The sequence below is a fragment of the Crinia signifera genome, chromosome 5, assembly GCF_055691185.1.
Source record: "Crinia signifera chromosome 5, ASM5569118v1, whole genome shotgun sequence".
In the NCBI taxonomy this organism is placed as follows: domain Eukaryota; kingdom Metazoa; phylum Chordata; class Amphibia; order Anura; family Myobatrachidae; genus Crinia; species Crinia signifera.
The window spans coordinates 120,211,196-120,235,058 of NC_139221.1; the positions used below are offsets into that span (position 1 = coordinate 120,211,196).

Here is a 23,863-nt window from a genome sequence, read left to right on the forward strand (position 1 = left end):
TAAATATATTTTAGGTGGAAAATTATATCAAAGAAAAAGTCTTTGGGGGAAATTTACTAAGATGGGAGTTCTATTTTACATTTGAAGTTACTATTTTATATAGTTACTGATTTTTCAAACTCCTTTTACAGTATCAATGGCGGAGAGATTAGAAATGTCATCATGGGGTCAGTAACATGGAGTCGTGACCCCATGCAGAGATGGTCGTGACCCTCTTTGGGGTCAGGACCCACAGTTTGAGAACCACTGTAATTGAGGATAATAGAAAGTATCTGATTGGTTGCGCATAGCAACTTCCCATCTGAAATAGAACTCTGACATTAGTAAATTACCCCCTTTGTCTGCTATGCTGCAACATGCACCTGGAAAGGAAACCAAAACAACCACAAAGTGTTACTGAACAGAAGTCCATAGGAAACTACTTTGGTTTTGTCGGGGAAAAAAAAGAAGAGATTATAGAAATTCAATTATTTACATCTTTAGCCAACTGCAGATAATAATGTTAAAAGATTAGGACTAGCTTTAGGAAAAAAAAACAGTTGTTACTGTGTAACATCCATTCGCATGCCCTGCTTGCAAATTGCGCTTGTGAATGGCCAACCATTCGCAAGGCGGGGTTTGGTGGACTCGCAAGGCCACACCTCCCAACATGATCCTCTCCAGGAGGGACAGAATGCTCTGCGCTCCTTTAATTTATGATTGCCATTACCTGTGGTGAAATATCTTCTTTACAAGTTAATCTGTTCAAAACAGGTGACAACAATCATAAAGTAAGAGAAAAGTCCAGGAGTAGAGTAGTTTTTCCCTCCTGGCATGGGTCATGTTGGGTAGCCTTGCAAATCAACCAGAATAACCCCCTATAACCACCCACTTGTGGCGGTGTAAGTCCAGAATGTTATTCTCCTTGATTCCTCCTTAACATTAAGGAGAATAAATAGTTTAACTCTATCACAAACTGTGAAATGTACTATTTATATTAAACATGTATTAGAGCAAGTCTTACAGCTGATTACTAAGAGCTTACCTGTTAAAAACAGTTAACCATTATAAAATGATAAGCAACTAGACATTTAATTATTAAAAGTAAATTCCATACAGTATAGAACAGAATACATCTTCTATTGAAGAAAGCACATATACAGTAGTTAAATAGCATATTTAATCAGAGATATCAGACAGACCTCTTTTACACCATGGTGCCAATCCAGGTTATTCCAAGTTCTGTTACCTAACCAGTGTTACAAGTAAGGGGGTATGGCGTGGTACAGAGTACCTGTAAGAAATAGGTTGCAGGTACGCATTACCACTTACCCCCTGACCCACTGTCAATTCTATTTTTATTTTAAGTCTAAATATAATGCATCCACAGACCGCCCACCCAGCATTATGATTGGTGCTGTATGCAGTATCACACTGACAGGCATCAGTGGCGCCGACAGCATGAAAAGCAGGCTCCACAATTGTAAGCACAAGCTGCCCGGCTCTCCCCCAATCAAGAGCCAACCCACCCCCAGTCATTCCCTGTTTCTCATTCCCTGTCTCCTGATGAAACACCACTATTTTAATTTAGTCACTTCTCTAGCTTTGTGTGACCACGCCCCCTCATGACAAATGGCCATGCCCATTTTTGGTGGCAGCTAACAGTACCACCAAGAAAAAAATTGTACTTGCACCACTGTACCTAACCTGGGTCTTTCCTAGGAAATAATCACGGTAATCACACTTACATCGCAGAGTGACCGCTGGAGATGTTTGGCATGATGTCCCTGTATCTGTTCCCAACATGGCTACATGTTTACAAACTGTTCTGACATGGGTGTTGCCATAACACCTGCGATCAGCTGACCAATGCTCATCTGTCCAGCAGCCCCAGTGAACCCAGCTGTGATCACATGACACACATAGAACCAGGTAAGGTCACTTCCTGGTTTTGTCTAAATTGCTGCTGCGGCCAGCAGCCTATCAACATGCACCTTGGCGTATATTAGCAGGCCTCCCACAATCCTCCAGTGCCTTGAACAAATGTCTGCTCTTTGCAGACAGGCATTTTTCCTGAACCACTAAAAGAAGCAATAGTCAGACCACTTCTTAAAAAATATAATTTAGACCCTGACTGCATGTCCAACTACAGCCCAGTATCAAATCTTCCTTTCTAGGAAAGGTTATTGAGAAAGTGGTTGCAACTAGAGACCCACCTATCAACCCATAACATTTTTTTCCAGTCAGGATTCAGGAGAAGACATAGCACAGAAACAGCTCTGGTATGTGTGCTCAATGATCTTCCAAATGCAAGGGATAGAGGAGACTGTTCAATCCTAATCCTTCTGGACCTCTCTGCAGCATTTGACACCATTGACAATGGGATTCTAATTGAGCGCCTGAAGAATTTCTGTGGTCTGCATGGCACAATCCTTAGCTGGTTCAAATCATTTCTCGCTGGCAGGTCACAGAGAGTTTCATCGGGAGTATACTTTTTACCACCAGTGCCGTTGCCTTGTGGTGTCCCACAAGGTTCTATACTATCTCCCATGCTTTTGCAGTATACATGCTTCCACTCGGTGACATAATCAGATGCCATGGCCTGGTTTATCACTGCTATGCAGATGATACCCAACTGTACCTGTCCTTTGCTCCAGGCACCGATAAAACAATAACAACCTTAAATGGCTGCCTAGTTGAGCTCCAGGAGTGGATGAGTGCCAGTTGGCTGAGATTGAACCCAGATAAAACAGAAGTCCTGATGATATATCACAGGACAAGACGGCAGCATAGCGAACTGACAGGTCTTAAACTGGGGGGCACAGCACTAAAAAACTCTGAGCATGTGCGGAATCTTGGTGTTGTCCTGGATAGTGGCCTGACACTTAAACATCAGGTGTCAGCCACAATCAAATTCTCATTCTATCATCTGAGAAACATAGCCAGACTCCTGCAATGCTCTCTACCTGGATTTTCCAGCAAAATAATTGCACCGCTTGCAGCTGGTACAAAATGCAGCCGCCAGACTATTAACTAACCAGCCCCGCGCCTGCCACATAACTCCCATTCTCTACGCCCTTCACTGGCTACCTGTAAAATGGCAAATTGTTTTCAAGATTGGCTTACTCACTTTCAAGGCCCTACATGACCAGGGCCCAAGGTACCTGCAGCAGCTTCTAATTCCTTACTGTCCTACTCGATTATTACGATCCACTGAAGAAGGACTACTGACAGTACCCAGAATCTCCCTGAATTAATCTGGGGGTTGAGCTTTCAACTTTGTTGCTCCAACTCTATGGAACTCTCTTCCTTGCACAGTGCGAGAAGCCCCAACTGTAGAATACTTTAAAAATAGACTAAAGACGTACCTATTTACTCAAGCATTTCACTGATATCTACTGTTAAGCTTGTTTTGTATTTCGAGCTGTAAAGACAATGGTGAAGCACTTTGAGTCCTATTGGGAGAAAAGCGCTATATAAATATCACTATTATTATTATCCTGTGTTTGCTCCAGAAAAGCTATCCCAAGGCTCTAGGCTATTCCAGTGTTACCATCTATGCGGACTCTCCTCTCCATCTCCTGCATCCATCTGCAAGTCTCTGTGCCCAGTCCAGGGTGCCTTAGTGTAGACTAGCCTGTACCATCGGTATCCAGTCCGATATTCTTGCCTTATCAGTACACAGCCCTATATACCTGTGCTATCGGTACACAGCCTGATATACTGTACCTGTGTCATCGGTAATCAGTCCTATATACCCTTGCCTTTGTTAACCAGTCTGATATTCCTTTGCCATCGATACCCGGTCTGATATACCAGTGCCTTTGGTAACCAGTTCGATACCACCCAGTATCATTGGTAACCAGTCCAATAGATACTTGTACCATTGGTTACTAGAATTCCACTGTGATCTGTACTGACCAGTTCAAAGACTGTTTCTCTTTACACAACCCCTGTACTCACAGTTGAATAAGGGAGATTTTGTCAGAGGGCTACGACCTGCCCACCAAGCCCAGTTTCTTGCAGGACTTCCTAGTCAAGACGACTGGTAGGTTTTAGTATTTGCCAATTCCATGTTCATCTGTGCCTTTATGTCTCAGTACTCATCTCCGGTATATGCACTGCTACATCAAGTCTCCCCAGTTCCGTTACCCAAATGTGTGTCTACTGATCCACTTTGGATCACAGCTGGGAACACAGCGCCACCAAGAACTGACACCTTGCAAGCTACAGTACACAGGTCACTGGACATGGGTTAACCCAACAATATACAGGTTATTTATTTAGGTGTATAATTTCCACTGTGAAAAACTTACTGTATTCATGTCGATCATGTCTATGTGGACCATAAGCTTGTGTCAACCTTTTGTATGTTGATCATTGAAAGCTGTCACTATCGACCATTAGTGTTTGACCTAGTGACTGTCGACACAGACATTGTCTAGCCAGTGACGGCTTATCCTTGAAGGTATAAAATGTACAACAGTTGTTCATTGAGATATTTCTATTGCAAATACTGATACTGTAACATAATGTTTACATTGTTTCAATTTCAAAGTAGGCAGTTTGTCAGTTTGTCAGTTATAGTTGTTACATCATAATTCTATTATCAAGCACAGTGTTTCATCAGCCTCATGCATGTCAGACAATGGATTGACTGTAAGGTTACTGTAAATGAAAACCACAAGAGTTATACTCATAAACAGAGGAAATGAAAATGGTTCATTACAACTGTCCTAATAGTTCTTTCAGGTGGCACCTTCATAGTGACTCCACTGGTTCTTTTAAGCATATATATCAGAAATCCATACACCTGTTCATTAACATATTTTAGCATGCAACATAAGGTATATATTGTTTCAATATCAAATGTGGTGAACAGATGACATAAGTATGTATGCAATCAGGGACGGGCTGGGCTGGGGGGCAGGGTGAAACATGCCCCCCAGGCCGGTCTGACTATTTACTGGCTTGGCCGGCTGTGTGCATCTTGCACACGCTGCCGCAGCAGTCCCCACCGCAGCCGCCGGCTGCCTCCATGTCCAGCAAACCCCGGCCGCATGAATGTAAGCAGAGTAGCTTAAGGTGATGGCCTATCCAAAAATGCCGCCTTAGAGGAGACAGACATTAGAGGTACTGGCACTGCCATACCTCTAGTGTCTGTCAGAAGAGAACAGCGCTGCCAGTGCTACCCAGAAGTGCGGATTCGGGTAGCGCTGACGCGCTATTTAAATGGAACATTATGGTGATGACATTATATTTAATTGGCATTGCGGTGTTGGCATTATGTGTAATGGGCATTACGGTGTTGGCATTATGTGTAATGGGCATTACGTGTGTGGCATTATATTTAATTGGCATTACAGTGTGGCATTATGTTTAATGGGCATTACTGTGTGTGCCATTATATTTAATTGGCATTACGGTGTGGCATTATGTTTAATGGGCATTACGGTGTGTGGCATTATGTTTAATGGGCATTACGGTGTTGGCATTATGTGTAATGGGCATTACGTGTGTGGCATTATATTTAATTGGCATTACAGTGTGGCATTATGTTTAATGGGAATTACTGTGTGTGGCATTATATTTAATGGGCATTACGGTGTGGCATTATGTTTAATGGGCATTACGGTGTGTGGCATTATGGTTAATGGGCATTACGGTGTTGGCATTATGTGTAATGGGCATTACGTGTGTGGCATTATATTTAATTGGCATTACAGTGTGGCATTATGTTTAATGGGCATTACTGTGTGTGGCATTATATTTAATTGGCATTACGGTGTGGCATTATGTTTAATGGGCATTACGGTGTGTGGCATTATGTTTAATGTTCATTACGGTGTGTGGCATTATGTGTAATGGGCATTACGTGTGTGGCATTATATTTAATTGGCATTACGGTGTGGCATTATGTTTAATGGGCATTACGGTGTGTGGCATTATGTTTAATGGGCATTACGATGTTGGCATTATGTGTAATGGCCATTACAGTGTGTGACATACTTAATTGGTATTACGGTGTGTGGCATTATATGTAATGGGCATTACGGTGTTGGCATTATGTTTGATGGGCATTACAGTGATGGCTTTATGTGTAATGGGCATTGCAGTGTTGGCATTATGTTTGGGCATTGCAGTGATGGCTTTATGTGTAATGGGCATTACGGTGTGTGGTCTTATGTGTAATAGGCATTATAGTGTAAATTTTTGCGCACTGTCCCCATTTCTGGTGTGGTGAAGAAGGATTGTTTAATCCTTGCTGCATACTAGAGGGGAGAGGGTAGGGTGGTGAAATGATGGGGATGGTGATGGGCCACTTGCTTGTGTTGCCCCCCAGGCTGAAAGTTGCCAGCCAGCCCCTTTATGCACTGTCTTTTCATGGCAGAAAGGGACTGGTGGCATGAAGCTTTCCCAGCAGCACCCAGGGCACTGGGCATGCCCCCAATATGACAATATGATGACAATAGGGCATGGCTTTTCCTGTTAGGTCACTCTCACTTGCTATGTGGACCCCCCCCCCCCCATCATTTTGTCGCTTCGGGATGCTCAAGGATCCTGCTCTGTAAATGTTTCCTAGCAGGCTTGGTGGCCTTAAGGTTTTCAAAGTATATATTAGTTTCTAATGTGGAGCGATTAAGGGATAAATGTATAAAACTTTCAAAAGAGGAACTAATCAGTCTAGCTTTAAGTTATCTTTTCATTTAATAAAATAACTAATGTCGGATTGGTAGTTTCCCCGAGTGTCATATATTGTCAGGATTCTGATGGTTAGTATACCGACATCAGAATCCCGACCGCTGGTACTGCGATAGGGGTGTGCATAATGAAGCCCCTTGCTGCCTAGCTGTGTGCTCCTCGCTGCTCTAGCTACAGGATTTATTCTCCCTCTATGTGGAGAATAGCCCTGTCTGTTGGGATCCCAACTGTCTGGCATTTAAACAGATGGGATTTTGATGTTGGTGTACTGACTGTCAGAATCCCGACTGCCGGATCATCATTTGGCACCCGGTTTCTCCCTTACCCCTTCAGGCAGTTTTATACATCTTCCAGTTTTCTCTAATCACAAGTAGTACAAGGGTATTTTTTGTGAGCATCCTGTTGCCCAATTATTGGGCATTCTTATATTCTGTTGTGTTGTCTGCTCAAATTGTCTGCTGATCACAAGTAATCAGCTGACATTGGGTTAGATGTATTAAACATTGATGGCTGTGTTTGAAAACTTAGGAGTTGATTTGATTGGTTGGTCCTTTAATATCTATCAACTTTATCTCTTTCCCAGGTTGGAGACACCTCACCCAATGTACGTCTATGGCAAGAAGCATAGTGGTTTGATAAAACCGGGACTATTTTCTTAAAAACAAGATTACTTGTTTTCTTGAACTCACTGGGACAGGGGAATCTATCTAGTCTCTTCAAATGTCTGCCCCATCCCTAGGCTCTTTCCCCTTTATGCTAGGGCAACTTCAGACACTATGGGCAGTATTCAATGATTTGTGCGAGCTTTGACAACGAGCAGTGCTGCCTGCTTATTGCCACAGCTCGCAGGGTCAGTATACAGCTGACACCCCTGCACACGCCTTTTCCCTCCTTGCTAGGTTTTTGGAGTGAGGGGGAAACGGCATATGCGGCCACAAAAACAGCCAGGCTTGCGGCTAAAATGCAGCGGCCTCCCTGCATTAGCCGCGAGCCTCGCCATTTGGGGCAATCCTCGCTGTCCTCTGACAGCAAGGATTTCCATGCTGCGTCGATTGTTTTTGGCGATCCTCGCCATTTAACCGCCGGCCACATTGAATACGCCCCTATTAGTCCCTGACGGTGACTATTAATAAAAAAGGATGTTATCACTGTCTATCATGTGTAACCTGCAGCTGTTTGCTCACTGGCAATACCTTCCATCATCCCCATTTTGGAAGGCAATATAAAATTAACCATGTGGTGTCTTGCCACACTAAATATGTGATATATATGATCATTTGCCCATGTGGCAAACATTATGTGGGCATGACAATGAGTTTGTTCAAAGAATGCACTGCTCTGCAATTAATTCTGCTCCTTTTGGGGAAACCTATGGACCACATATGGCATCACATTTTTGGGAAGCTGGGCATCAATTGTCACTTAGATATAAGATCATCAAACACATCCCTCAACCCCCTCGGGGTGGTGATCAGTCTGAGTTACTATCAAAACGTGAGGCGTTCTGGATTCATACATTACATAAATGAATTTCCAGAATCGTAGACCTAATGACTTTCCATTGAAGCATTACTGTTGGTCATACAATGTGGCACTGACCTACATTATATTATCTGTGAAACTGATTTAATAATTAGGAAAGATAAAGCTCACGCAGTTTGCACCAACATGAGCTTCCAAGGGGCACGGTTGTGTTAGCACAATAATAGACAATGATTTCAATAAAAATTGATTTTTTATTTTAAAAAGGAAATAACAATATCCAGATACGAAGTGCACTTCAGTAATAAAACAGGACAATACAGGACATACAACATATAACAAACAGAGGCTAATTCAATTAGTTAGAAATATCCGGTATGAGGCTTAAACTAATCAGGCATCCATCAATTGATTTTGATATACAGGCATCTGCAGCATATATATAGTTACCAGTCCCGCATAAGTATTCAAAAGAACTGCTGTCTTGGGAACTCCGGCTCCTGTGGTGGACAGTCCAACCTCTAATTCAATGGAGGGGCTCCCCTGGTGTATACGGGGAGGGAGACAGTTCCTCAGATTTATCAATGGCCGTTTTTGCTGGGTGGCTTTTTGCGGCAATCTTTACAGCAATCACTGGGTGCAGGGATTGTGGCACAGCTGTTCTGCTTGAGGTACACAACCTCTAACAAAGGGCTGCAAAAGTGTATAGCAACAAGGGATCTTAGATACATATCACCAGCGCTTCTAATAGCCTTTGGGCTAACTGTTAATTTAATAATTGTTGGAGTGGAATTTAAGATCCTGTACTGATTTGAAATGGTGAAACATTAACTCTTCTGAAATTTCATAAGTAGCAATCAAGTTTTACAACACTGCAAGTACAGAAGCAGCTGAACATCATTACATTATTTCAAGAACAAGAGATCACGTTACTTATACAGCTACCAGTAGGTGCTTTTATTTGGCACCATAAAGGTCAACATCAACATGTTCACAGATATTAACCAGCAGAACAGTCAGACGCTAGAGTATAAGTTACACATCTCTGTCTGAGTTTGGTATATTAGGTTGAATTTATCATGTCAACATTTATAGGGGATGATTTGTTTGTTTAAATGCGCCTGCCACTAGGCAGTAAAGGTGGACATTTTTTCTTTTGCATACCTGATCCAAGCACTGTCCGCTATCAGAGCAATAAAACAACGGGAGCCCAAACATTTGTATAGAGCCTCATCTAAATTGCTGTGGAAATGCTATTTTGGGCATCCATGAAACAACTGAATTGCCCTCATAATGTCGGCATGAGAATGTAGACATGTCACCATATCGACACTGATGATATATCAACATGGTTGGAATATTGACAGGGTGTTTTTCATCTAATACCATACTACATGACCTTACCATAATACATACTTGCCTACTTTTAATTTCACCTCTCTGGGTGAAGCCCGGAGAGGCAACACGTCAAGGGGGCGGGAGCAAGTCTGACATCACTTAGCCCTGCCCCCCATGCCGGAAAACTTGGTGATTTGCGGGCCGTGGAGAGGGGGCGGGGCTTAAATGACGCAATTAGGTCATTTTAGCCCCGCCCCCTCTCCGCGGACCCGCAATTTCAGGTAATTACACGGGCAAGGGGGGATCTGGGGCAATTAGCAGAATGCGGGAGACTTGCCCACCTTCCATCTATGATGTTGATATTTTAACCTTGATGATATTATAACTGTTGACATTCTGGTTTCAAAATCATGAATGTTGATATTGTCAATATAGATATATTGACTGCCACTATTCTGGCTTACTGATTTCACTAATTGCTAATTTTCAAATAAAAGTTCCCTTTTCTTTTATGATTCCTAGTTGACTGGCAGAAGCAATATGAATCACTCAATTTTTACACATGAAATTCAGGTGGAATAATTGTCTTTGAGAATGATGATGTCATCATGTACTGTATGTTCTTGGCAATGTTTACATGTTGCTCCAAACCCACATTCCTCATCCTTTGTTAATAAGGGCTGTGGTTTTCCTTAAAAAAAAAAAAAAAAAAAAAAAAAAAATGCAGTTTCGCTACAGATCAGACTTAGGGAGATCACAGTTTAGGAGAGATGAATTACCATCCAATCAGCCCCTAACTGTAATTTTCCAACATAGCCTGAAAATGACAGAAACTGATTGGTTGTAAATGTCTCTCTCTGTACTTTATCTTTCTCCAAGCTTTGAGAAATGTCCCTATTTGTCTGCTAATACAGCTTATCTAATTGTGTCTCTAATGATTTGGGGGCCCATTTATCAATCAATATTTGCGGCTAAATCCCTGAAAACACCCATTTTCGGGGATTAGCCGCCTGCATCACCGCCGGCAGCATCCCCTCATTGGTACATCAAGCGAACCTGCCTGATGTGCCTATATCGGACAGCAGCGCTTCACACCCCTGGGCTACCCCCATTCTGAGAGGGCGGTAGCCCATTGTAGCCTATGGGCTAGGAGGTCGTGGGGGCACAGTGCTAACCGTGCATGGGCAGACACCCGGCTTCCGGCTCAGCAGATCGCAGGGACGGGCTCCTTTCGTGCCCTGTACCTGCGCCTCAGGGATGATACATCCTGTCAATGGGATTGCATTTTACAATGCGATCCTGGCCGGTAACATTCCTCCCTGATTGCATTGTAAATGCGATCCATGATAAATGGGCTCCATAGTCTAGTATTGATTTAATGATCACTGATGTGGAAATGAGATAATATGGCAGATGTATTAAGCTTAGTAAAGGGATAAAGTGGTGCACCTAGAATTTTGAAGATGACTCCTCCCTGGATACGATTGGGCTGAGACTCAATTCAAACTGATGGCACTACTCGGCTTATTGCCACATTGACGATGTCACTACTCACGTGTGCAGTGCCAGCGCCTTCAGATGTGATCATTTCCTAGTGCCGGCTCCTTCTATGCAGTAAACAGGTTCTAGGTCAAATCATCCTGGCTTACCTGTTTACATTGCAGCGTCACCCTCGTAGTTCTGGGTTTCAACACTTGCCCCTTCCTGGATTATTTTTCCTGGCACCTTTCAGACTAAATAAATACCTGGGTTGCTGCACATTTACATGCAATAATGCAGGATATTTCCCTGTTTATTGTCTGCAGCATTCATTTGGTGCTTCAATTCATCCTACTTTTCCAACAAATTCCCTGGTTTGCTCCTTGATTTGCTGAAATCCATCACTGGCATTCCATTCACCCTAGATCAGGGACCGGCAACTGGCGGACCGCGGTCCATCTCCGGACCGGGGTCTGGGACGGATATTAGACAGCACTTACATTGACAGCCATTACATCGACACCATTAGTTCGACAGCTCAATAGGTCGACATGGTTTTAGGTCGACATACCATAAGGTCGACATGTCATTAGGTCGACAGCTCATTAGGTTGACAGCTCATTAGGTCGACAGCTCATTAGGCCGACATGTTTTTAGGTCGACACTGCCATTAGGTCGACAGTGTCTATGTCGACAGTCAAAAGGTCGACATGGGTTTTTTCACTGTTTTTTGGCCGAAATGTCGACGCAGTCGACATGGACACAGTTTGAAGTGTACCGCAGCCCCTCGCATAGCTCGCTTCGCTCGCTATGCTTCGGGCACGGTGCCTCGCTGCGCTCGGCACACTATTTTATTTTCCCACCACGCCCTAGTGGATAGTAGGGCATGAAATACCGCCTGTCGGCACATGTCGGCTCAAAAAACAGTGAAAAAACCCATGTCGACCTTTTGACTGTCGACATAGACACTGTCGACCTAATGGCAGTGTCGACCTAAAAACATGTCGACCTAATGAGCTGTCGACCTAATGAGCTGTCGACCTAATGACATGTCGACCTAATGGTATGTCGACCTAAAACCATGTTGACCTATTGAGCTGTCGAACTAATGGTGTCGATGTAATGGCTGTCGATGTAAGTGCTGTCTAACAATAGTCCGGATACCGCTGGCAATACAATATATTGCCAGCATTGTCCCTGTATTGCCAGCATTGTGCCTGTATTGGCAGCATTGTCCCCGTATTGGCAGCATTGTCCCCGTATTGCCAGCATTGTCCCCGTATTGGCAGCATTGTCCCCGTATTGGCAGCATTGTGTTCGTATTGCCAGCATTGTGCCCGTATTGTAAACATTGTGCCCGTATTGCCAGCATTGTCCTTGTATTGCCAGCATTGTGCCCGTATTGCCAGCATTGTCCTTGTATTGCCTGCATTGTGCCTGTATTGCCAGCAGTGTCCCCGTATTGCCAGCATTGCCAGCATTGTGCCTGTATTGCCAGCATTGTGCCTGTATTGCCAGCATTGTCCCCGTATTGGCAGCATTGTCCCCGTATTGGCAGCATTGTGTTCATATTGCCAGCATTGTGCCCGTATTGTAAACATTGTGCCCGTATTGCCAGCATTGTCCTTGTATTGCCAGCATTGTGCCCGTATTGCCAGCATTGTGCCCGTATTGGCAGCATTGTGTTGATATTGCCAGCATTGTGCCCGTATTGTAAACATTGTGCCCGTATTGCCAGCATTGTCCTTGTATTGCCAGCATTGTGCCCGTATTGCCAGCATTGTGTTGATATTGCCAGCATTGTGCCCGTATTGTAAACATTGTGCCCGTATTGCCAGCATTGTCCTTGTATTGCCAGCATTGTGCCCGTATTGCCAGCATTGTGCCCATATTGCCAGCATTGTCCTTGTATTGCCAGCATTGTGCCCGTATTGCCAGCATTGTCCTTGTATTGCCAGCATTGGGCCTGTATTGCTAGCAGTGTCCCCATATTGCCAGCATTGCCAGCATTGTGCCTGTATTGCCAGCATTGTGCCTGTATTGCCAGCATTGTCCCTGTATTGCCAGCATTGTGCCTGTATTGCCAGCATTGTCCCTGTATTGCCAGCATTGTCCCTGTATTGCCAGCATTGTTCCCTGTATTGGCAGCATTGTGTTCGTATTGCCAGCATTGTGCCCGTATTGTAAACATTGTGCCCGTATTGCCAGCATTGTCCTTGTATTGCCAGCATTGTGCCCGTATTGCCAGCATTGTGCCCGTATTGCCAGCATTGTCCTTGTATTGCCAGCATTGTGCCTGTATTGCCAGCAGTGTCCCCGTATTGCCAGCATTGCCAGCATTGTGTCTGTATTGCCAGCATTGTGCCTGTATTGCCAGCATTGTCCCTGTATTGCCAGCATTGTGCCTGTGTTGGCAGCATTGTGCCTGTATTGGCAGCATTGTGCCTGTATTGGCAGCATTGTGCCTGTATTGCCAGCATTGTCCCTGTATTGGCAGCATTGTGGCCGCATTGGCAGCATTGTGCCCGCATTGGCAGCATTGTGCTCGCATTGCCAGCATTATGCCCGTATTGTCAGCATTGTGCCCGTATTGCCAGCATTTTTTGGACCTCGAACCAAAAATTACTTGCCTACCCCTGCCCTAGATCCTTGAATCTTTTTACTGGCACACCTTTTTCAAAATAGACCCTCTTATGAACAAATTATTTTCTCATATTTTGGCAGCTGTGAAATCATTGATAGCCAGCACTAACTAACTAGATTTGGTTTATTGACAGTATGGAGAAGATTGCATATTATCTCCATGACTGCAATCATAAATGTAATTTGATATGGGATCCCTGGGTATCGGTGAGTTCTGCTAATCCTAGTTAAGGACTGATAATTATTTTGGAATGGTACTTGTTTCCTAGCACAGCGCCCATCGGGTTCCATCGCATACCTCCGACCTTTTCATACCCCCACTATCCACGTCGTTGTGGAGTTGATATTATATAGTGTGGCGAGCGTAGCGAGCCACCGAGGCTGAAGCGTGGCGAGTGCAGCGAGCCCCGCGAGGGGACGCGTAATACGTCTGAAGTAATGCGCGTCCCCTTGCGGGGCACGCTGCACTCGCCACGCTTCGGGCTTGGTGGCTCGCCACGCTATAGAAAATCAACTCCATGCTGACGTGGATAGTGGGGGTATGAAAAGGTCGGAGAACGCGTACCGCCTGCGCTCGCCACGCTTCGGGTTCACATTGATCATGGCGTGACGTTAACAATGGGGGGCATACAATGAAAAATGGGGTCTGGGGGGCATTTAACATTGGGGCCAATGTAAAATCGGGTCTCAGGGACCATTTAACATTGGTTCCAATGTAAAAAATCGGGTTGGTCGGGTCAATCGCATCGCATGCAATTTGGTTGCATGCGATGCGATTGACCCGATTATTGCAACCCGATTGCATACAATTAAAATCGGTGGCGCCGTGCTAGGAAACAAGTTCCTTTGGAATTTCTCTTGCCTTTTGACGTTTCTTACTTGGGTACTCCCTATGGGCCCCCACACTATGGCCTTTATTCAGATCTGATTGCAGTACAAATTTGTTTGGAAAATGGGCAAAACCATGTGCACTGCAGGTGGGGCAGATGTAACATGTGCAGAGAGAGTTAAATTTGTGGGGTGTGCTGAAACTGAAATCTAAATTGCAGTGTAAAAATAATGCAAACAGTAATTACCCTGCACAGAAACAAAAATAACTCACAGAAATCTAACTCTCTCTGCACATGATCTGAATAAAGGCCCATTTGTGCAAATTAAGGCTGCTAAATACCGTGTCTTGCATTTTCTTATCTTCATTTTTCCTTGACCCCCCTCCTCCCCTTGTTTGTTTTGCTCTCTGTAACTGCATTTTCTGTATTGCATTTACCTGAAAAGTTGTGAGCTCTCTGTATTCTGCATATGATCATCTGGCTCTTTTTGAACAAATAAAGAGTTTTAAAAAAAAATTAGCCCCTGGTTTAACCCGGGTATTGGACATGCCTCAGACCCCCATATAAAGTGCTGCACCTCTTCAGTGGAACACACTCCCTCACTCCATTAGACTCTCCCTGACCTTGCAAAGCTTCAAACGGGCACTGAAAACTCACCTATTCATCAAAGCATATCCTTCCACTGCATAAACTAGTCCTGAGGCTGGTTCTCCGACCCCTTGCCTGTTTACATCCGCCTATCTAGCCACCACCCACTTGCTTGCACCTCTTGTAATCTGTGTCTCTCCTTCCTACTAGATTGTAAGATCCTCAGAGCAGGGCCCTCTTCCCTCCTGTTGTCAAAACCCTCTTCTCTTCACATTTCACTCACAGCTCTCCTATACTCAAACACTCAGTGACCATCTTGGTCTGCATACTCCTCTCCATCATTGGCCTCAAGCCTCTAGTTGTATGTTGATTGAGTCCTCACTACTTATATTTAAGCTGTAATGTGTATTGAACTGTGGCGCTCTTTATTTGTACTCTTATTTTGTTATTTATTCAATGTTATGCCAAGTTGTGTCCTCCTGTGCTGTTCCTTTGTACGGGGCTGTGAAACACTTGTGGCGCCTTATAAATAAAATTATAATAATAATAATAATAATAATAATAATAATAATAATACAGGTCGAGTATCCCGTATCCGAATATCCGTTATCCGAATTATTCCGAAATACGGACATTCCAGAAAGTGAAAAAAAATATTTTTTTTGCTAAAAACTCACTAGGGACATTTGTAACAGCATCACTGGGGACATGATATGTAACTGGCACTATATATGTGCAAGACAATGATTGCTTGGCATTCAAATTCAGTGCTGAGATAGTACACACATTTTGTTTCACGTTTTGTAACCTTGTTTTTTGAACAATTAAAATATATTTGTGTGTATTTTATGTGGTAATAAAATATATTTGTGTGTATATTATGTGTTTATACAGCATAAATGCAAGATACTTCAAAATACATCATTGAAATATAAAAATATTCCGAAATACGGAATAATCCGTTATCCAAAATTCTCCTGGTCCCGAGCATTTTGGATAAGGGATACTCAACCTGTAATAACATCCAGAGTGTAATACAGAGTTCCTGACTATTTGCCACTTTCTGCTGCTTCATGTCCATAAAATGTATATTGTGTCTCCCGGGGGCATATCTATGATGAAACTACTAATGTACTAGCAGCATTCTGTGACATACAAAAGGACCACTTTCTTCCAGAATGGAATATGCAGGACCATGACAGGGGCAAAACTGCACTTGATCTCTCAGGCTATGAGGAGGAGCTTGACAATGTCAATGCTGAGTGAATCCAGCAGGCAACCATCCAACTTTTGGATAATAATAACAGTACTTTTCTTATTTCCATTTGTAAAAGTTATATTGACGCACATACTCATAATGTAGACAAAGTACTTGTTATTAAAAAAAATTGCAAAAAAGTGTCCCAAGTATTATAATGTACACAAATAAAACCTGCAAAATACAAACACCAAACAAGCCTAAAAATAAGCCATATATCAGGGCTATGCACACTGGGTCTGCAACTCCATCCAGGTTTTTAGGATATTCTGGCTTATAAACTCACCTATGCATTTCCTTAAAATCTCTTCTGTCAGGCTGACTCAAGCAAATGTTGGAACCACTGCCATACTTCCTTCAGGTAACAATGTTAAAATATTTAAGCGTTCTAAATGTTTTCGTTTTAGCTATATTGAGGTAACTCAAAGATCTGGAAACCACTGCCCTTAGGTAACAATAATGAAATATTAAAGTTTAATTAATATAAAAACACCTTTTAAATATGAAAACTGGATTTTTAGGAATGAAATTGGTTTTGTATAAGGGAATTGCCTATACTGTACACCAGATATTCTGGGGATTGAGTGGTTGGTTGTTTGGGTGTGTGCAAGGGCAGAGGTTCCCAAACGCGGTCCTTAAGGCACCCCAACGGTCCAGGTTTTTTAGGTATATCCATGGCTCAGCAGAGATGGTTAAATCAGACTGACTGAGTAACTAAGTAAGTCATCTGTGGCCAAGCCCGTATATACTTAATACCTGGACCGTTGGGGTGCCTTGAGGACCGCGTTTGGGAACCTATGTGCTAGGGTAATAGTAATTGGGCCATCAATTGTATAAATGTGCTCTGGGTAGGTTACTGCCTGTTGAGGTGGTTGTGTGTGGGTCCCTAAAGTATGACAAAACATAAGTGTTCAGAACACTATCTGTCTATCCTGCATGGTCATTAGCTGTGACATCAATGACTATTGCATTTCCCAGAAAAGGTTTCATGACTGCTTCCTCCTGGGTCTGCATCTTAGAGTCCATTTCAGGCAGATGCTCCATGATTATGGACTTCATTAGATGCTTAATCAGATATATTTGGTTTCTCCTTTCTCTCATTGTAGACTTCAAGGGGGAGAAACAAAGAAATAAAACCATTAGAATTAGCATTGAATGTACAGTATAAACATAGCAGCGATAGCCTACATGTATTTATGGTCTTCTCTCACCTGCTTATCATCTACACTCTAAACAGACATCGTTTGGGGTGTAATGAATTTACAGGGCCCTTTTGTCAAAGAGTTTTAGCTATTTAGCCAGTTGACACCTACAAACAGTAATTTCCGGTCATTCACTTTTCTGTGAAATCATGCGGAAATTCATTGCGGGCGCAGTGGCCCCTCCTCACATGTGCATACTAATGATAGAAGCACATGCACAGTCTGCCGATAATTGTTCTGTTACATGATAATGACCAATTGCCAGTAGCACCAAAAGGGTGGGAGGAGTACAAATTTCCCAGACCCAGGTCTGAGTGAATGGCCCACTGGGGCCTCTGTTACATGGCAGTAGCATCTGCAGCAGCAACTTTTCTCAACCTATTATTATTTTGTATTTATATGGTGACAAAGGGGTTCCGCATCACCTGACAAATACATGGATGAACAAAAGAACAAAACAAGAAAATAGTGATTTACAGTACATATGCAAATCAGGAAAGTACATGTAAACATAAGACAGTTGCAGCAGCAGACAGTGATGCATATATATATATATATATATATATATATATGTGTATATAGATGGGTAGTATATAATATCGCACCAGCTTCACTTATGTATAGGTGACTGTGCCCGGTCCGGTTAAATATATTCACAGTTCCCACAGCGTGAGAAAAACCAGCACCAGTCCATGTAAGCAAAAAATTCAATATATATTTATTGTCCACAGACAGCAAAAAGGACCAAACATGGTCATGTCAGATTCAGCACCCAATAGGCAATATAAATGATACTTAGCATTCCTGCATTCCTGCATCAAGTATAGGCAGCGTCTCCTCGACGGCCGTTTCGGTGCCCAAGCACCTTTTTCAAGAGGGGTGACCAGCCTGCCTGAACTAACCATGTTGTATAAATAGGCCCCTAAGGGGTCATCTCACCTGGTGCAATCAGCGCCGTCATTCCCGCCACTGGCCTCGTCGCTGTCCACCGCATCCCGCCGTATACACGGCGCCGCCAAGTCGGAAGTTCCAGCAAGGCGGAACCAATGTGCCGGTCAGTTTGCAGGGGGACCGCTCAAAGGTTCCCAGGTACCGGAAATGCGTCACCGCACAAACGTAACCATAGCAATCTTATACACAAAATTCAATCCTAGTCCTGTCTATGGACACATTCTAACTATATCAGCAAATGCTAATATGCTTGTTCATTGCATGCAGAAAATAAACAAAACATAGGTGAAAAATAGAAGGTACTTAATAAATGAAAAATACCACATCTAAAAAAAACGACATCCAAATACATAATACGCAAATAAATGGCGGGGCATCAGCTCAAATACCTATAGATAGTCATAAAAGGTAAGGAATTAGTAGTACTCCTGGCAAAACAATAGTAAGAATCACTGCAATCACAAAAAGTGAGTCAAACAGAATTCTTCATTTAACCCATTAGGTCGCATGGAATTTAACTCATAAATCCAAAAGCTCTCTTTTTTGAGCAAAAGTTTATGCCTATCGCCTCCTCTCCTCAACGGAGGCACATGTTCAATAGGCATAAAGGCAAAGTCATTTATTGAATGCCCACACTGTACAAAATGCCTGGCTACTGGTGGCGTATTGGTGTCCATCTTGATAAATGCCTTTTTGATGGACGATCTATGTGCCCCTATCCTTTCTTTGAGCATACGCAAGGTTTTGCCCACATAGATCATGTTGCATGGACAACGTATAATGTATATCACATACTTAGTTTCACAGTCCATTCGATGTTTGATATGGTAATTTTTGCCTGTAATTGGGTGTGAAAAAATATCTGACACAATCATATGTCGGCAATTCACGCATTTAGCGCACTTGTAGGCCCCAGCCTGCTTGACCAACCAATGTCTCGCTTGTTCCACTTTGGGACTAATATCTGAGAACGTAATCTGCTGCTTCAAATTTTGGCTTTTTTTGAAGCAAAAAAGTGGTGGGTTTTGGCAGACACCACCCAGGACAGGATCACTGCTGAGTATGTGCCAATGATTCATAATCGAAGCCTTTATCGAGCTTGATGCCACAGAGTATGTGCTCGCAAAGTGTAGTCTTTCAGTGTTTTCCTCCTTAGCTTTTGGAGTTAGCAGACTTTCTCTATCGAGATTTTTACACTTATCTCTTGCTTCTTGCACATCTCTTGGATCATATAAACGATCCAAAAAGTCTTGGCACATTCTGTCCAAAACCGCATCTAGTTCCTCAGGACATGAGGTGATGCGAACCGCTCTCAGTAATTGTGAGTACGGCAACCCACGCTTTAGAGGTTGGGGATGAAAACTGGTAGCCAGTAAAAGCGTATTTTTGTCCGTAGCCTTTTTGTATAGTGTAGTTTTGAATTTATTGTCAACAATCGCCACATTGACATCAAGATAATTGATGTCATTTTTGCTGGAATTCATAGTAAAGCGAATATTGCCAGGAATAGAATTCAAATATACAAAAAGATCTTGTAGCATATCCTCAGTTCCAGTCCAAATGAAAAACAAATCATCAATGTATCTAACATAACAATTAATGAATTTAGAAAAAACTGAATGGGTCAAAATATAAGTGGTTTCAAACTGATACATAAAAAGATTGGCATACGATGGGGCCATGTTAGACCCCATCGCAGTACCACGACGCTGTAAAAAAAATGTGTTGTCAAACAAAAAGTAATTTTTGTTCAAAACCAAACCCATCAACAGTAACAAAAATTCAATTGGGGGTCCCTTATACAAAGGACTGGAACTGAGGATACTGCGTACCGCACTGATGCCCTCGTCATTTGCAATATTAGTGTAAAGACTGGTGACATCTAATGTCACCAGTATACAATCCTTGATTGGATGACCAAATTGTTTCAGCCTCAACAGAAAATCCGTTGTATCTTTTAGGAAGTACGGACTGGCCTGTACCACCGGCTGTAAAAAATAATCAATATACTGAGATATTGGTTGACTCAAAGAGCCCATGGAAGAAATTCTCGGTCTACCCGGTGGGGCGACCAATGACTTGTGTACCTTTGGCAAACAATAAATCAAAGGGATCACAGGAAAATCCTGTGTCAGAAAGCTACATGTAGCCTCATCTACCCAGGAGTTATCCACACCCATTTTGATAATGGCATCAAATTCTTTTTTAAATCTTTGGGTGGGGTCATAAGTCAGTTTCAGGTAACACTCAGGGTCAGACAGTTGGCCCTCAATCTCGTGAATGTAGGCCTCCCTATCCAGTATCACAATGCCCCCACCTTTGTCGGCGGGGCGCACTATGATACTGGCATTTTCTCGGAGTGACCTGACTGCTGCAGATTCCTGTTTGGACAAGTTGGAATAAAACCTGGAAGGTTTATGTAAAACAGGCATTACATCGCGTTTAACCAACCTCATAAAAGTCTCTATCGAGGCATTTGGGGATGGGGGATCAAACTCGCTTTTCTTTTTAAATGGCAAAGGAGTGGTGATAGGAGGTACTGTAGGATGTCTGACAAAGTAATCTTTAAGGCGTAATTGCCTGTGAAACCGAAACAATTTCGTTTCACAATCAAAGGGTCTCTGTCTGTGCGTTTGCACAAAAGAGAGGCCCTTGTTCAAAACAGACATCTCCATGGGCTCTTTGAGTCAACCAATATCTCAGTATGTTGATTATTTTTTACAGCCGGTGGTACAGGCCAGTCCGTACTTCCTAAAAGATACAACGGATTTTCTGTTAAGGCTGAAACAATTTGGTCATCCAATCAAGGATTGTATACTGGTGACATTAGATGTCACCAGTCTTTACACTAATATTGCAAATGACGAGGGCATCAGTGCGGTACGCAGTATCCTCAGTTCCAGTCCTTTGTATAAGGGACCCCCAATTGAATTTTTGTTACTGTTGATGGGTTTGGTTTTGAACAAAAATTACTTTTTGTTTGACAACACATTTTTTTTACAGCGTCGTGGTACTGCGATGGGGTCTAACATGGCCCCATCGTATGCCAATCTTTTTATGTATCAGTTTGAAACCACTTATATTTTGACCCATTCAGTTTTTTCTAAATTCATTAATTGTTATGTTAGATACATTGATGATTTGTTTTTCATTTGGACTGGAACTGAGGATATGCTACAAGATCTTTTTGTATATTTGAATTCTATTCCTGGCAATATTCGCTTTACTATGAATTCCAGCAAAAATGACATCAATTATCTTGATGTCAATGTGGCGATTGTTGACAATAAATTCAAAACTACACTGTACAAAAAGGCTACGGACAAAAATACGCTTTTACTGGCTACCAGTTTTCCTCCCCAACCTCTAAAGCGTGGGTTGCCGTACTCACAATTACTGAGAGCGGTTCGCATCACCTCATGTCCTGAGGAACTAGATGCGGTTTTGGTCAGAATGTGCCAAGACTTTTTGGATCGTTTATATGATCCAAGAGATGTGCAAGAAGCAAGAGATAAGTGTAAAAATCTCGATAGAGAAAGTCTGCTAACTCCAAAAGCTAAGGAGGAAAACACTGAAAGACTACACTTTGCGAGCACATACTCTGTGGCATCAAGCTCGATAAAGGCTTTGATTATGAACCATTGGCACATACTCAGCAGTGATCCTGTCCTGGGTGGTGTCTGCCAAAACCCACCACTTTTTTGCTTCAAAAAAGCCAAAATTTGAAGCAGCAGATTACGTTCTCAGATATTAGTCCCAAAGTGGAACAAGCGAGACATTGGTTGGTCAAGCAGGCTGGGGCCTACAAGTGCGCTAAATGCGTGAATTGCCGACATATGATTGTGTCAGATATTTTTTCACACCCAATTACAGGCAAAAATTACCATATCAAACATCGAATGGACTGTGAAACTAAGTATGTGATATACATTATACGTTGTCCATGCAACATGATCTATGTGGGCAAAACCTTGCGTATGCTCAAAGAAAGGATAGGGGCACATAGATCGTCCATCAAAAAGGCATTTATCAAGATGGACACCAATACGCCACCAGTAGCCAGGCATTTTGTACAGTGTGGGCATTCAATAAATGACTTTGCCTTTATGCCTATTGAACATGTGCCTCCGTTGAGGAGAGGAGGCGATAGGCATAAACTTTTGCTCAAAAAAGAGAGCTTTTGGATTTATGAGTTAAATTCCATGCGACCTAATGGGTTAAATGAAGAATTCTGTTTGACTCACTTTTTGTGATTGCAGTGATTCTTACTATTGTTTTGCCAGGAGTACTACTAATTCCTTACCTTTTATGACTATTTATAGGTATTTGAGCTGATGCCCCGCCATTTATTTGCGTATTATGTATTTGGATGTTGTTTTTTTTAGATGTGGTATTTTTCATTTATTAAGTACCTTCTATTTTTCACCTATGTTTTGTTTATTTTCTGCATGCAATGAACAAGCATATTAGCATTTGCTGATATAGTTAGAATGTGTCCATAGACAGGACTAGGATTGAATTTTGTGTATAAGATTGCTATGGTTACGTTTGTGCGGTGACGCATTTCCGGTACCTGGGAACCTTTGAGCGGTCCCCCTGCAAACTGACCGGCACATTGGTTCCGCCTTGCTGGAACTTCCGGCTTGGCGGCGCCGTGTATACGGCGGGATGCGGTGGACAGCGGCGAGGCCAGTGGCGGGAATGACGGCGCTGATTGCACCAGGTGAGATGACCCCTTAGGGGCCTATTTATACAACATGGTTAGTTCAGGCAGGCTGGTCACCCCTCTTGAAAAAGGTGCTTGGGCACCGAAACGGCCGTCGAGGAGACGCTGCCTATACTTGATGCAGGAATGCAGGAATGCTAAGTATCATTTATATTGCCTATTGGGTGCTGAATCTGACATGACCATGTTTGGTCCTTTTTGCTGTCTGTGGACAATAAACATATATTGAATTTTTTGCTTACATGGACTGGTGCTGGTTTTTCTCACGCTGTGGGAACTGTGAATATATGTGTATATATATATATATATATACACATACAAACATATAGTGGCAGATATATATTCTTTGAAAAGCATATGAGGAGAGAGGTCCCTGCTCGTTAGAGCTTACATTCTATCGGGAAGTGGCAGACAAACTGGGGTGACACAGCAGGGATAGAAGTGAGCATAAACATAGGGTTAGGGTGAGAAATTGTTAGATTTAATAAAGAAGTGGGTCTTGAGAGCCTATTTAAAGTTTTGTAGAGAGGTGGCAAGTCTGATAGAGAGAGGTAGAAAATTCCAGAGATAAAGAGCAGAGCAGCCAAAATCCTGGAGACGGGAATGGGAGGTGACGGGCATTTGTGGAGTGGAGAGGGTGGGTGAGAGTGTAAAGAGAGACAAGGTCAGATATGTAGGTGGGAGA

The 23,863-nt window shown here is 42.8% G+C and overlaps 1 long non-coding RNA gene across 1 annotated transcript in view; it reads right to left on the reverse strand.

The window, feature by feature from the left end:
* Nucleotides 1–17,037: 17,037 nt before the first annotated feature.
* The window catches only part of LOC146080536 (uncharacterized), a 29,904-nt gene continuing 23,078 nt past the window's right edge, over nt 17,038–23,863 (reverse strand). Inside the window, exon 3 of the long non-coding RNA XR_014474902.1 lies at nt 17,038–17,406. This is a non-coding gene — a long non-coding RNA (uncharacterized LOC146080536). The remainder of the gene's footprint in view (nt 17,407–23,863) is intronic.